At 38.4% G+C, this 13,559-nt stretch overlaps 1 long non-coding RNA gene across 1 annotated transcript; it reads right to left on the reverse strand.

Moving 5' to 3' along the window:
• Positions 1-344: 344 nt before the first annotated feature.
• Positions 345-3,245, reverse strand: LOC139702384 (uncharacterized). The gene is made up of 3 exons (XR_011705020.1): positions 3,115-3,245; positions 2,611-2,697; positions 345-484 (listed from the first exon to the last, which is right to left on the reverse strand). It is a non-coding gene; the product is annotated as an uncharacterized lncRNA (long non-coding RNA).
• Positions 3,246-13,559: the final 10,314 nt, after the last annotated feature.

Below are 13,559 nucleotides of genomic sequence, written 5' to 3' on the forward strand. Positions count from 1 at the left end.
ATCTATGAAAGAAAAAAATCAGACATTACAAAACTTCTATTTTTTTTAAAGACATTGTTTTAAAAAAATGAGAAGGCAATCTAGAGACTGGGAGAAAACATTCTGAAAGCATACAGCATCTAATAAAGTTTGTATCCAAAATATATAAATGACTCAAAACTCAATGAGAAAATAAGCAGCCTTGTAAGAAAATATGCAGAAGATCTAAACAAATATCAGATGAAGATCTCAAAGATGCATAAGAAACAGCACTCATTATCATTAGACATTAGTGAAAGGTAACTGCAGATCTCCAAAAGATAAGCATGTATTAGCATGACTAAACTTAAAGAGACCAACCGAGAGTTGGCAGCAAGGTGCCTGAGCTGGAGATGTCTCACACACTACTGTTGGTATGCAAGATGGTACAACAGGCTGGGGAATCAGTTTGAGGTCTCTTAGAAAGTTGAAGATACATTTGCCATACAACCCAGTCATTCTACTCCTAAGAGAAAAAAGAACACGTGGTCAGCAACTTTTAACAAATGTTTGTAAGAATGGGAACAACTTAAATGCCCACCAACAGTTGAATACATAAACAGACACCAAATCATCCCAAATGAAGAAGGTGGGCAATAAAAATTCCCTTCTAAATGATTCCCTGAACACAAAAATTCTAGAGAATACATACTGATATATAGTAACAGGAAATTCAAACATAGGTTGAGCAGAGGGGTGGGAGGAACAAAATAAAATGTGGTGATTGTTTTGTTTGTGGTGATAGTTCTTGGGTACACACATTTATACCAAAAGTTATCAAATCATACATGCCATCATATGTCAACTAACATTTTTCAAAATGCGGTAAACAAAGTCAAATGTGAAAGATAAAAATAGGGAAAATTTTTGCAATATGAAAGACTGTGATAGACTATAATATTAAATTTCAATGGCTTTAAAAATTAATATAATGGTACTATTTCCAAGAACCTTAAAAATCATCACAATGGACAATTTTCAAAAGGTTAATATAGCTGGTAGAAAGATACTCATCCTTACTTACAGTTAAATAAAAGGAAACAGAAAATAGAATATCATATTTTACCTATTCATTTGGTAAGAGTTTAAAATTTCAATATACCCCAGGGTTGGCCCAGGTCTGGGATTAAAAAAAAAAAAACAACTCTCTTATGTATTGTTTGAGGGGATCTATGGTATGTTTTATGAGTCATCTGTTTAATGATTTAAGATCACATCTATTAAATTAAAAAGGCATGGACTATAAACACAGGAATTAAAAAGAAACGTTTAATATAAAAAAAGAATAAATCAAACCCTCCAATAAAAACAGCCAGTATGTTAATCAGCGGATGGACTCTTAACTATATCAATATCATGATTTTCAAAAGAAAGATGTTGAGGTGATAGAATAGAAAGGGTATGAAAGGTGTATTATGGAAATGGAAAAGGTATATAGCATTTTATGTACAAATGACTCAATTTGTGAAAGATTAAAAAACTTCCACACACACACATTTCAACCACATATATTTCCTTATGCATCAGAATCTTCAGAAATGGTACACAGAGTTTAACATGGTTAACTTTGGAGAAAGATTAATAGTATAATTAATTACTATTATACTAACAGCAGTTTGGGAGGTTGGAGTAGGAGGAGCACATGTTCAACACCTGCCTGAGCAATTTAGTGAGGACCTAAGCAAATTCAAGAGACATTGCCTCAAAATAAAATATACAAACAGGGCTGGAGATGTGGCTCAGTGGTTAAGCACCCAGAGTTCAATCCCTGCAATAATAATAATAATAATAATAATAATAGTAATAATAATCAGAACACTTCCTTAACTTGATAGATGGGAGTCTGTTGATTTGAGGTGCTAGTCTTGAGATGATCACCTTAAGAATTTTTGCTATTTTAGCTCCTTTCCTTGCAGTGGAAAGAAACATGAATTGCATTTGGCCTGAGCAGAAGGTTCAGTCTACCCTTTATAGTCCATTGGACCTTGGGCAAATGGGAGTTAGAAACTTTATGTCACAGGAGTGTAATAAGATCCTTTTGGGTGGATGAAACCTAGTATTTTAAAATTGTAGGACCAATCCATTTTTTTTTTGTAACCAAAGACATTTCACTCATGATTTTGTAGCTGTCACATAGCTGGAGAGAAGTCCTTTTTGGTTGACAGAATTATCACTGTTGACTCAAAGGAGAGATAGTGAGACACTGTTATGCAAATTTGCTCCATCAACAGGGTAGACAGGTCTGTTCCTGGCTGTATGGGTAACTTGGGATAATGGCTGTGAATTTACTATTTTTTTTTCTCTCTTTTGGAAGAGTGCATGTAGTTGTTTAGTCAATATTTATATGTCTTTTTCCAGGTACATATTGATTTTTCTTGCTGAATCACTGAACTCTCAAGGAACAAGAAATCTTCGTTTTTATGAGAAACAATTTATAAGAAAGTAAATGCTAATTATATTCAAAAATACTAGAATGAAATAAATTTTATGCATGCTTGGGATTGAGGGATAGAACTGTTAGTATGATGTAGAAAAGTAATCAGGGTCGAATCATGGCATTTGAAAGGAAAGTATCATTAAAAGTTTTCTGACCAAGTCTCCATGAGGTGAATAATGCTGATCTCTTTCAAGTTTGCCACTTCGTTGGTGACCCTTCAGCACGTCATCCAGTCTCCTGATCTGAAAGATAAAATGGGACCAGCTACACACACTTCTTCTCGAAATATATTGGAGATTCTTAACTGAACGTTAAAACAGTGCATTTAGAAACATTATCGCTCTGCATTATTCACCAAGAAATGCCTGGATTTTTATTTATTTTTTTAAAGACACTCATGGTTCTCTGCAGGATCGGAGGGAAAAGGCAGCAGTCCGTGTAGAAAGTTTTTCTGGGTTCTGATCTTGGTTAGAATTTTTTCCCCAAACTTAGGGGACACTTTAGAAATGTAACTGACTTCTTGAAATGGCATGGAGAGGATTCCCATAATTTAAGAACAAAGAAAAACCAAGTATAGGCTACAAATCTGAGAACAAATCGAGAAATATATCTCAAGGAAAATCCCCCGAGAGTGACTACGATCAAGACACTTCACCCACCAGGCAGAAAATCTGACCAGTCCCCTGATAAGAGTCTCCCAGATTGCTGCAGAGGTTAATCCATTCCTGATGCTGCTCTGTGGAAATGGAGATGATTATCCAATGTGTCATGCTGAAGGCACCACTTCTGTAAGCCTCACCAATCACCCACAGCCCCGGCCAGGCAGGCGAGAGGTCCTGGTCAAAATCCCAGATCTTTCCCATCAAGCCTAGAATTTCCCCTGGGTTTGCTGGGCATGTCTTAATTCTTGCTAACTGATGGTAATTTTGACCTGTGAGTTCACAGGAACTGCCCTTTGAATTTCTTTTGGCCTTCATACAATCTATTAAGGCTCTTAAGCTTCTGTGTCCCACATAAAACACTCCTGTTTTTTTAAAACAAACTTCTAAGTCAAAAAAAAAAAAATGACAGGGTTAATTATTCTGAAATATGCTGTTTACAGCCCAAACTCCATAAAACAGAATACAAGATTTAATACACCCCATAAGACAGTACTGGTTTTCATTTCTGCACAATCAGGGACAAAAATCTATGTCACTCACTCCCCTATGTGTGCTGGAAATGGTTTCATGTTCCATCTTTCTTTAAATTATACACATCAAGATCATAATGGGACACAGTCTACTTTGTGGCCAAAACCTGCTAGGTTAGATCATCTATTAAACTCTATTTATTTTTTATGACAAACAAGAAAAATGACAAAGCACTACTACTGAATGCCTGCTAATGAACACCAAATGCCTCTCGAGGCCTTCTTCATATTGCACTCATTTGTTCAGGAGTCCAGTTAACTTCCTCTTTGATGCTCTACCTCCCCCCAATATTCCAAAGAAGCTGGTTTTCATAAGCTACCGGGGACTGAGCTGGTTACCATCTGCCCTCTCGTTCTGGGGTCAAAAGTTTGATGCAATTTTGACAATACAAAGTTTCATGAAAAGGAGAAAATCTCACACACCATTGAATTTGCTTAATGGCCAAATAAGCAAAATGATATCAATTCTAAATTTTAAACAAGTCACATTTGTATCTAGAAAGAGTTCTAGAAGGATTACAGATGAAAATCTAGAAGAGAAAATAGGGGAAAGACAGAACATCTGGAAGTCTATTTAATCAATAATTCAGCATTTTGGTAGTGTTACAGATTTATAGATGAGATATATATATATATATAAGGTAGGAGGATCACAAGTTCAAAGCCAGCCTCAGCAATTTAGTGGCGGTCCTAAGCAACTTAGTGAGACCCTGTCTCAAAATGTAAAAAGGGCCAGGGATGCAGCTCAGAGGTTGAGCACCTCTGGATTCAATCCCCAGTACCAAAAAAAAAAAAAAAAAAAGAAGAAGAAGAAAACGAAAGAAATAAAAGAAAAATAAGTTTCTACCTTCTTCATAGCAAATAGTTGCTTAATCCTGGGGCCTTGGCTAAACCCACCCCTACCAATGTGGCAAACTGAGAGGAAATAAAGACTGCTTTTCTTTCAAGAGATTCTGGGAAATGCGTAACATGAAACTTGCATATATATATATTTTTAAATCAGCTCTTTTGCATTCTACCTATTGACCTGATAGTATTGTGTTTATCACCCAGTCTTGGGTTTGGGGTGGTGGTCAATGCCTTTCTCTTTTATTCTTTTTCTCTGTTTTCCTGAGTCTTTAAATAAGGGATGGCAGCCAGTTGACATTTTGAACAGGAAATCTGGACGGCTCTTTTAACTGTATCACACTGATTTCATTTAAAAGTCTTTGTATTACTACTAGGTCCTTTGATGCTGGGACTCTAAAAAACATGGTGCAGTTTATTTTTTGCAGGTGGCAAGTGGATTATGAGATATGGAGTGCAGAGAAGGCAAAAATCCAGAGTTCCTAGAGAAAAAGTGGTGTGCAGAAATGTTCTGACACTAACTGAAAGTATGAGAAAATGCATGTGTGTGCATGAGTGTGTGTGTGTGTGTGTGTGTGTGTGTGTGGTGGGGAGAGTATAAAGAAAACAAAGTGCTCCCATAGGCTTGGAATATTCTGGCTTTTAGTTAATACTCAGGAAGCGACCTTTTCCCATCTGCTTTATGTACGCAGCATAAATCTGTTAAAATAATTCCTCTGCTGAAGTCTCTCATGCATTGCTGATTGTGGCCACCTCTCTTCCCGTCCACTGCTCACACAAGGTGAGATGGAGATAAATAATATCTTAGAAGTACAGACGGAGGCTCCCGGTCATAACTTGCTCATGTGACATAGCTTGCTCACATGGAAGACAGTTTAATTGAGCCAGATCTTGTCTTCATTTGAATTCACCACATTCAAGAACATTAGGGAATTTTTTTCAACTTTGAGGAGGATAATTGGTATGCTAGATCAACTATAGGATGTCCAAGTAAATTTGAATTTCAGGAAAGAAATGAGTAATCTTTTAGAATAAGTATTTCCCAAATATCACATGGGATGTAATTGTACCAATATAATTATTCATGGTTTATCTGAAATGCAAATCTAGGTAGGTATCCTGAATTTTTGATGGTATTGTGGTTGCTATTCCTGACATGAATTCCACGAGTATTTAACTATAATACAAACTCTTCATGAAGTCTCCATTAGTATTGGTGTCATATTACCACTGGGAACTATTGACAATCTCTATTTTTGTTAGAAAAGAAAATTAAGGTGTTTAGACTACATCAAAAATCAGAATTATTTTATCATTTAAACTATTTCTAGTCATACTCCAGTTCACTAAAGTTGGGAATCTAATCTGTTACTATATTAATCCCATAAACTCAGGCAAGTCCAACAAAGTCCAATAGAAAGATCAACTGACTGTCCTTTAAAAAATGTCACTAAAGTTATTCATGTAGGTTGCCATCACATTCCATGAAATATCAGAAAGACAATTCTTGGATTTCTAGCCCGGGTGACACATAATTAGAGTCTTTTATTTCAATTGTTTTATATATATATATATATATATATATTTTTTTTTTTTTTCTGGAGCAGAAAGTCAAATTAGATCTCATTTGTAGGTTGAACATCCTTAAACTGAAAACCTGAAATGTTGAGAAATCTGAAACTTTTTGAGCACCGAAATGACACCGCAAATAGAAAATTCCACATCTGACCACAGAGGATGGCTTTCAGTCAAATTGCAGGCATATTGAAAATATTGCATAAAATTACCTTCAGGCAATGTGTACAAAGTGTATATGGGACATAAATGGATTCCATGTTTAGATTCTTTCCCATCCTCAAGATCACTCATTATATGCATGCACATATACTAAACTCTGAAAAAATCTGAAATCCTAAAACACTTCTGGTCGTAAGGATTTTGGATAAGGAGTACTTAACCTGCATATGTAAAATTCCCTCTGGCAGCAATTGCATAGCCATAATTTAACCTATCCTGGTGCATGATTTATACATTTATTTTTCAGTCCAATTGATAAAGTTTCAAGAAGTTTCCCTGTAGATGTCAGTTCCCTCAAACGGATAGAAAATGAATACAAGCCTTTTCAATTTAAATATGAAGACTGAGTGATCCTTTTTACAAAGACTTGATCAAGAAAAAAAAAATCAGGGTTTCTTTCTGGGCAGCTGTCACCAGCTGTCAGTCATCTAGAACCACAGTGACAGGGCAGGCTGGGTGCCCACAGGACACTCAGAGTTACACTCCATTCTGGCTTAGTCCCCTTGTGGGTAAATGAGGTATCCAGACACTGCCTGGGAGAAGAATGTAGAACGAGGACCAAGTTGTCCCTGAGTTGGGAGACATCTATGAAACTTGTAGCCAGAGGTGTCAAGTTTCTCTTCCAAAGTCAGTGTTTATTTCAAAGTTCAATGGTAATGACCTCAGTGAGTTCTCCTACCCCTGGGACATGAACACATAGTATTTATTTGGATAGCTTTTCTCTCTGCACAGGTAGACCAGATAGGAATGTTTGCAGTGAATATAACTCTGTGCTAAAAAAGGAATGGTGTCTTGATTTGCAGGGATGGAAAAACCTGTTACAGCCTCCTAAATTGGAAGTAATGATGATTTAGGCAAGCCTCAAAAGAGATTCCAATAAAGACATTCTATGGCAGTTTAGCAGTAATGTCAAGGCCAAGAACACACACACAAAAAGCATCTGTTGGGCTGAACCACAACCCTTCAGTAGTTCATTCTTGGGATCTGTCTCCTTTATTTTCCAGTTTCCTGATCCTTGGCTCCTGACTCTAAAGCTTAAAGAAGTATGAACCTTGACCATCGTTGTACGTGGTAAAACTAGGAGTCAAATCCAAGGCCGCCTGTTCGTAAATTCTAGCTCCTCACTGGGTACTACTAATATAAAACTATTCTGTATTCCAAGGCAGTCACATTTTGTGTGAATTTGAGTTTGGCAAATTTGTCAGAGTGCAGTACAAAATATTATTTTTTTTTTACTTCCTGCCAAATAAAATGTTCAGATTCTGTATTTTTACAAATAAAATGCAAGCTTTCAAAACTGACTGACAGACTCAATTGTAAGAAATGTTTATACCATTGCTATAGGAAAGTGTAACTTGACCCCACACACATATACACAGTGTCAGTATCCTCCAAAGCATGCTGAAATTGATAAAGCATCAGAACTCTGGAGCAATTTTGACAATCATTATGTTGATATCTGAATATGCATGATTATTAAAATTCATTATTGGATGAGCAGTGTTATTACTATGAAATCCAAAAAAAAGGTCTCCTTCAATGAGATCAACAGAACATTTCCTATGCTATCATTCTAGAGCCACTGCTAAAAGTGGTACCTGGAAATCACTACTTTGAGAAACATGGTCGACGTGATGAAAATACTCCAAAGTAGGTCAAGTGACCAAAAAGTGCTGTGCTGGTGATTTTGGAGAGAGCATGAAGAGAAACATTAGAGACATTGCTGAGAAAGTAAAAAGCAATTTTGAAGAAAAAAATATGTAGCAACCATTCTAAAGGTCTATGGTCTCCCAATTTGCTATGCCCCTTCACTCCATTTTTATATTTGTTCCTCAGGGAAAGTTAAACTTGAATTATGCTAGTTTTTCTGGAAAAGACCTCATGCCCAAAAGGCAACCATCCTGCGTTTTTCATTTAGTACCTGACAGTATTTTGCTTTCTTTCCCAGCTGTTCCAGAGTGCTGTGGTTTATCCACTAGAATGGGATTTGCAAGAGGATAAAGGCTTGTGAGACCCAAAACTTCATGTTGTGTTTACCTTGAACAGAAGCTTGCATCTGTTAAATTATTGATGAGGAACCATATGAAGACAGTTTTTCTTCAGTTTCCATGGGGATTAGTTCTAGGATCCTGCATGGATAACAAAGTCAGGGATACTCAGGACCCTTATTTAAATTGGTATAGTATTTGTGTATACTCTACACACATCTTCCTGTATACCTTCTCCTCTCTGCATTGCTCGTAATGCCTAGTACAGTGTAAATAATATGCAAATCATTTTATTGCATTGATTAGGGAATAATGACAAGGGAGAAGTCTGTATAACGTTTTGTATAGGTGCAATTTTTAAAAAAAATATTTTTCAGACTGTGGTTGATTGGCTTCAGGAACTCAGAACCTACAGGTATGAGGAAAACTGTCTGTCTACTACCTAAGATTCCCTAAAAGTTTATTCTCCAACACTTCCTCTAGATCATTTACAACAATGTTCTTCCCTTAGAAAGATTCTGACTCTTCTTCATTCAAGAGATTGTCAATTTACCCCTAGTTGTGCCTGTCATAGAACAAATAATCCAACCATCTTAAAAAACAAAACAAAACAAAACAAAACAAAAAACCTTTAGTAACTCAAAACAAAGAAATAAAGGCTTTGGCACAAATTGTTTCAAAGGCATCCAACTCTGCTCCTATGTGATGATTTATTTTGATGCACGTCTTTATTGAGAGTGGATATATGAAAAATAGCTTTTTGAACCACATCCTTTTGTTCAATGTAGAATGATGATAAGTGGTTATTTACATCACACAGAGTCCTATTAAACCCCAGAATAAATCCCTGTCCCATGCAGATGTCAATAACAGCTTCTCTTGAACAACTGACTTTCTTTCACCTCTTTGGAACTGCAAATTGTATCATTGGCAATTTTTCATCTTGCCCATGTGCATGTTGCCTGCCAGAAAACTTGGACTTTAAATTTGTGAACCCAGGAAATAAGGTTTTACCTTAATTTCTAGGCATCTTTTTTTTGGTCCCCAACCTTCCCTACCCCCCCTTGCTTTCTGGTTTACTATGACTTGCTTTTGATTTAAACTTCTTTTGGAACAAGGCACGGTCTCAAATAGAATCAAAATACATAATGTCAAAATCTATCAAAGTCACTCATTTTCTTTAACCCCTTTGAAGGGATGAATTCAGGTGTGTAACATGTTTTAAAAAATGCCTGCATTTTTTTAAAAAAACACATTATGTAGCTTTTTCTAGGCTAGCTGTTATTTTGTTCGATTTTTAGTGACTCTAACTTTTTTGGTTAGAGGTGGCACTGTCTTATCGGGAGGAATTGGTGAGTCACTGCTCTGTAGTGCCATCGGTGCTCATTTATGGATTGGGGAATGGATGAAGGTAGGGCTTAGGTCACTGTGTTCACCTCTATAGCTCAGTGGCTATATGTATGCCAATTTCAATGAGCCCTCATGTGAATGCCATCTGATAGTTACCTGCTGCACCTATATGTGCCTGGACAGTTTCATCCTGTGTATTTTTATTAACTGGTCCAGTAACCCTGATCTGTTGGGCATCAGCTAGCAAAATGTAAATCACGGAGAATGCAGACTCTAGATTCACATTGGCATGCGTATCTCAAATCTGTCACTTACCAGCTACGTGACTTTGTCTTTTCGCTTCTCTGTGCCTCAGTTTCCCCATCCATACCATGAGATTAACAACAGGAAGTTGTGGGGATTAAATGAGGTAATGTATATAAAAATACTTAATGCAGTGCCTGGGGTACAGCCAATCATTGCTTAAAGTATTCTGTTGTGTCCTGGCCGCTGTTTGTAGCTTCTCCCGAGTCCTGTGATTGCATGACATCCATTTAACCAGCTCTCGAGCCTCTAGCTGACCTCGCCCTTTCTGTGAATATAAAGAGTCTATTATTTTTAGCCTTGGAATCCCTTACCAATACTCTCTTAAATTCTTTTTTTTTTCTTTTTTTTTTGGGCATGTCTAATTTCTAGTGTATGCCTTCCTGTTTTCCTCACTTAGACTGTCTTTCCATTTTTGAAAAATGGCAGAAGAAAAACCTATTTTGTTTTGCCAGTTGACCATGAAGGGTTGTATGTGTGCCTTTGTTGGTTTCCTTAAAGTGCCAGGTCTTTTAGTTCCTTGGCATGCATTTATCCTGGACTTTGAGCAAGCTATTCTAAAATAGTCACCAGGCTGTCTTAGCTTTTAAACTCTTCCTTTCAGTTTCTCCCCTAACAAATGTTCCCACTTGGCCATTAAAGCTCTTTTCATGAATAATAACATGAGGCATTTCTTTCGGTTTTTCCTTCTCCCTCTGGAAAGGAAAAAAATTGCCCTGACAACTGCTCACTGGTGTTTCACCCCCAATTCCTTCCTGCAGAGAGGCTCCCAGTTAGGACTCAGGGCCAAGTTGCACGCATTTCCTTCCATCTGGACTATTCTACAAAACTGCCTTCTGGAAACCTTTACCTCTACTTGTCTCTTGATAGGTTTTCCTGCCAGCCTAGTTGGATTGTTTTCTTTTTTTTTTTTTATGCACACAACAAACACTAGATAAGTTTCTTTGGGGTGTCAAATTCTCTTGTTAAGAGCATAATACCTGACTAAAAGGTATTGTCTGCCTGGTGAAGATTCATATAATGATGAAGGTAAATGAGCATATGGATGCATTTAGCGGAGGTGCTTCACCCAGTCAAGTTGCTTTAGGAGAAGCTTTGCTAAAAGGGTGATATGTTAGCTTGGATAAATGAAAGTAAGATCATTAATATGTTCTTCTTTTCCTATCCGTATCCCTTTAATGAGAGGAAGTACATTAGCCAACTCTTTCAAGAAGCTTGGCTCTGCAAGTTTCGAAAGAATTAGACTGAGGAGAGAAAGAGGTCCAGCACAAGAGGGAACGAATCAAGCAAAATTAGGAGAGGCATCGAGGAACTCCCAAACTGGATTTTAGCTAAGAAATAGTGTTGTGACCATGGGGGAAGAGTTGAAGGGGAGGAAGGAGAGGTGCTCATGGCAAGAACAGAGATGGTGGCCACCAGAACTGGGGAGATCAAATGACCATTAGGTAGATTGCCAACCAGGATGCTGAAGTTATTGGAGTGTCACAGCCCGGCTGGCTGGGCAAAATAACCGGGGGGTGACGAACGACTTGTGTAGATTGATACAGCAGGAGAGGGAGCCGTTTATTGCAGGACAGGAGCAGTATTTATACATTCCACACAGCTTATCTAATTAGCATAAACTAGATACATCAGTCAACCAATAAGGAATCTCCACACTTAATGGCTCGCTGGTGTTACTTCACAAACCACTCCCTCTGGCATTTTGCCAGGCACCATCCAGACTTGTTTACAGACTCTAACATTTTCCAGGTGCCATCCTGACTTGTTTACAGACTCTAACATTTCCCCCTTTTGTTTAATTTAAATAACGACCATTGCGGTTTTTACACAAACACCATAAATAATCTGCTACAAGCAGAAGGGGAGGATACAAAATGTCACAATACCAAGCCAATTGATGGCTCCATGCAAGAAGCCCTTGGAAAAATTATACCAGCAATGACACCATTTGCAAAGATACTGAGTTACAATTTGTTGTAGATTACAGTTTGTCTCAATCCAGGTAAAGCAGTGTCTCAATAGATTAACTCACAGTCCAGGTAAGTTCTGCAGGCAGCTAGCTTAAATCACAGTCCAGGTAAGTTCTGCAAGCAGCTAGCTTAAATCACAGTCCAGGTAAGTTCTGCAGGCAGCTAGCTTAATCCAAAGTCTCCTCCTGTTCTCAGCAACACTGGAAATTCTTCCACCTTGGTCTTTACCGGCACTGGGATGAAGGCAGGAACTCCGGATGGCTAAAGAAAATCCTGTAGCATTCTACTAAGAAAACAACCTTCTGAACAATTTAGTACATTATCTCAAGGTTTTTTTTGCATTTGAAATAAGCATTAATAGTGCTCATTACTCATCAGCTTCCAGGTGTGGGAGAACCATTGTAGCTTAGTTATTGGCATTGAAAATGACCAAACATCAGGGACACCAGTAGTGTCTTCTGCCAGCTGTAGCGTCTTGGGCAGCCCCAGATGGCCCTGGGGAGTGTCCCAGACTCAAACTGCCACCAGGCCCCGCTCCCCGGGCGGAGAATTGCCGGCTGCCGCTGCTTGGAAAGCCCTTGCTGCGCTGTGACCAGCTCGGGCATGTAGCAGCCGCGGCGCCGATTCACGCACCCTCCGGTAACGAAAAGTATTCAGTAATAGCCTTTTGCTGCAACTTTTTTCCTGATAATCCTTCTTCTTCTTAACTTTCTTTTTCTTTCTGACTAGAGTTCCTGGGCTTCCATCAACACATGCCCTAATTGCTCTTGGTTCCACTGGGGTGCCTCTTTCCCTTATCAATTTACTTCTCACCCCTTCCATATTTTCATCACAAAGACAATACAATACACTGAGACAAAACAAGACACAAACATACTGTATCAATCTTCTCCATCTTCTTAAAATGGTCATTTTTCCTCTAGCCCTATCTGTCTAGGGACGAGCAGATTTGCTCCCGTCACTTACCCCCGAGTGTCCCGGGGCTCCCCATAACGGGCCACCATCTGTCGCAGCCCGGCTGGCTGGGCAAAATAACCAGGGGGGGGGGGGTGTGACGAACGACTTGTATAGATTGATACAGCAGGAGAGGGAGCCGTTTATTGTAGAACAGAGGTATTTATACATTTTGCCCAGCTTATCTTAATTAGCATAAACTAGATACATCAGTCAACCAATAAGGAATCTCCACACTTAATGCACTTAATGGCTCGCTGGTGTTACTTCACAAGCCACTCCCTCTGGCATTTTGCCAGGCACCATCCAGACTTGTTTACAGACTCTAACATTTTCCAGGCACCATCCTGACTTGTTTACAGACTCTAACATTGGAGATCATTGCAGAACTGGCCGTGGGGGAAGTCGGTAAGTCTTGAACCAAGGATTTCCGTAACTGAGGAAAACGGACCTGTAGAGACCATGCATTTAAGAAACAGTAGAGAACAGCATAATAATATCCTGGGAGCCAGAGTCTGAGAAACCTGGTTTAATGTCCAGCTCTGTCACTTCCTGAGTGACCTCATACAATTCACCTTACTGTTCTCTAGGTTATATTCTCCTTCCCTTTGAGTGGGGAGTCATCATAATATACCTACCTCCTAGAATCAATTATGTGGGAATAATGGCACACACAGAATCCTGAAGACAGCAAGACTTCA

Source organism: Marmota flaviventris, chromosome 17 (genome assembly GCF_047511675.1).
Source record: "Marmota flaviventris isolate mMarFla1 chromosome 17, mMarFla1.hap1, whole genome shotgun sequence".
In the NCBI taxonomy this organism is placed as follows: domain Eukaryota; kingdom Metazoa; phylum Chordata; class Mammalia; order Rodentia; family Sciuridae; genus Marmota; species Marmota flaviventris.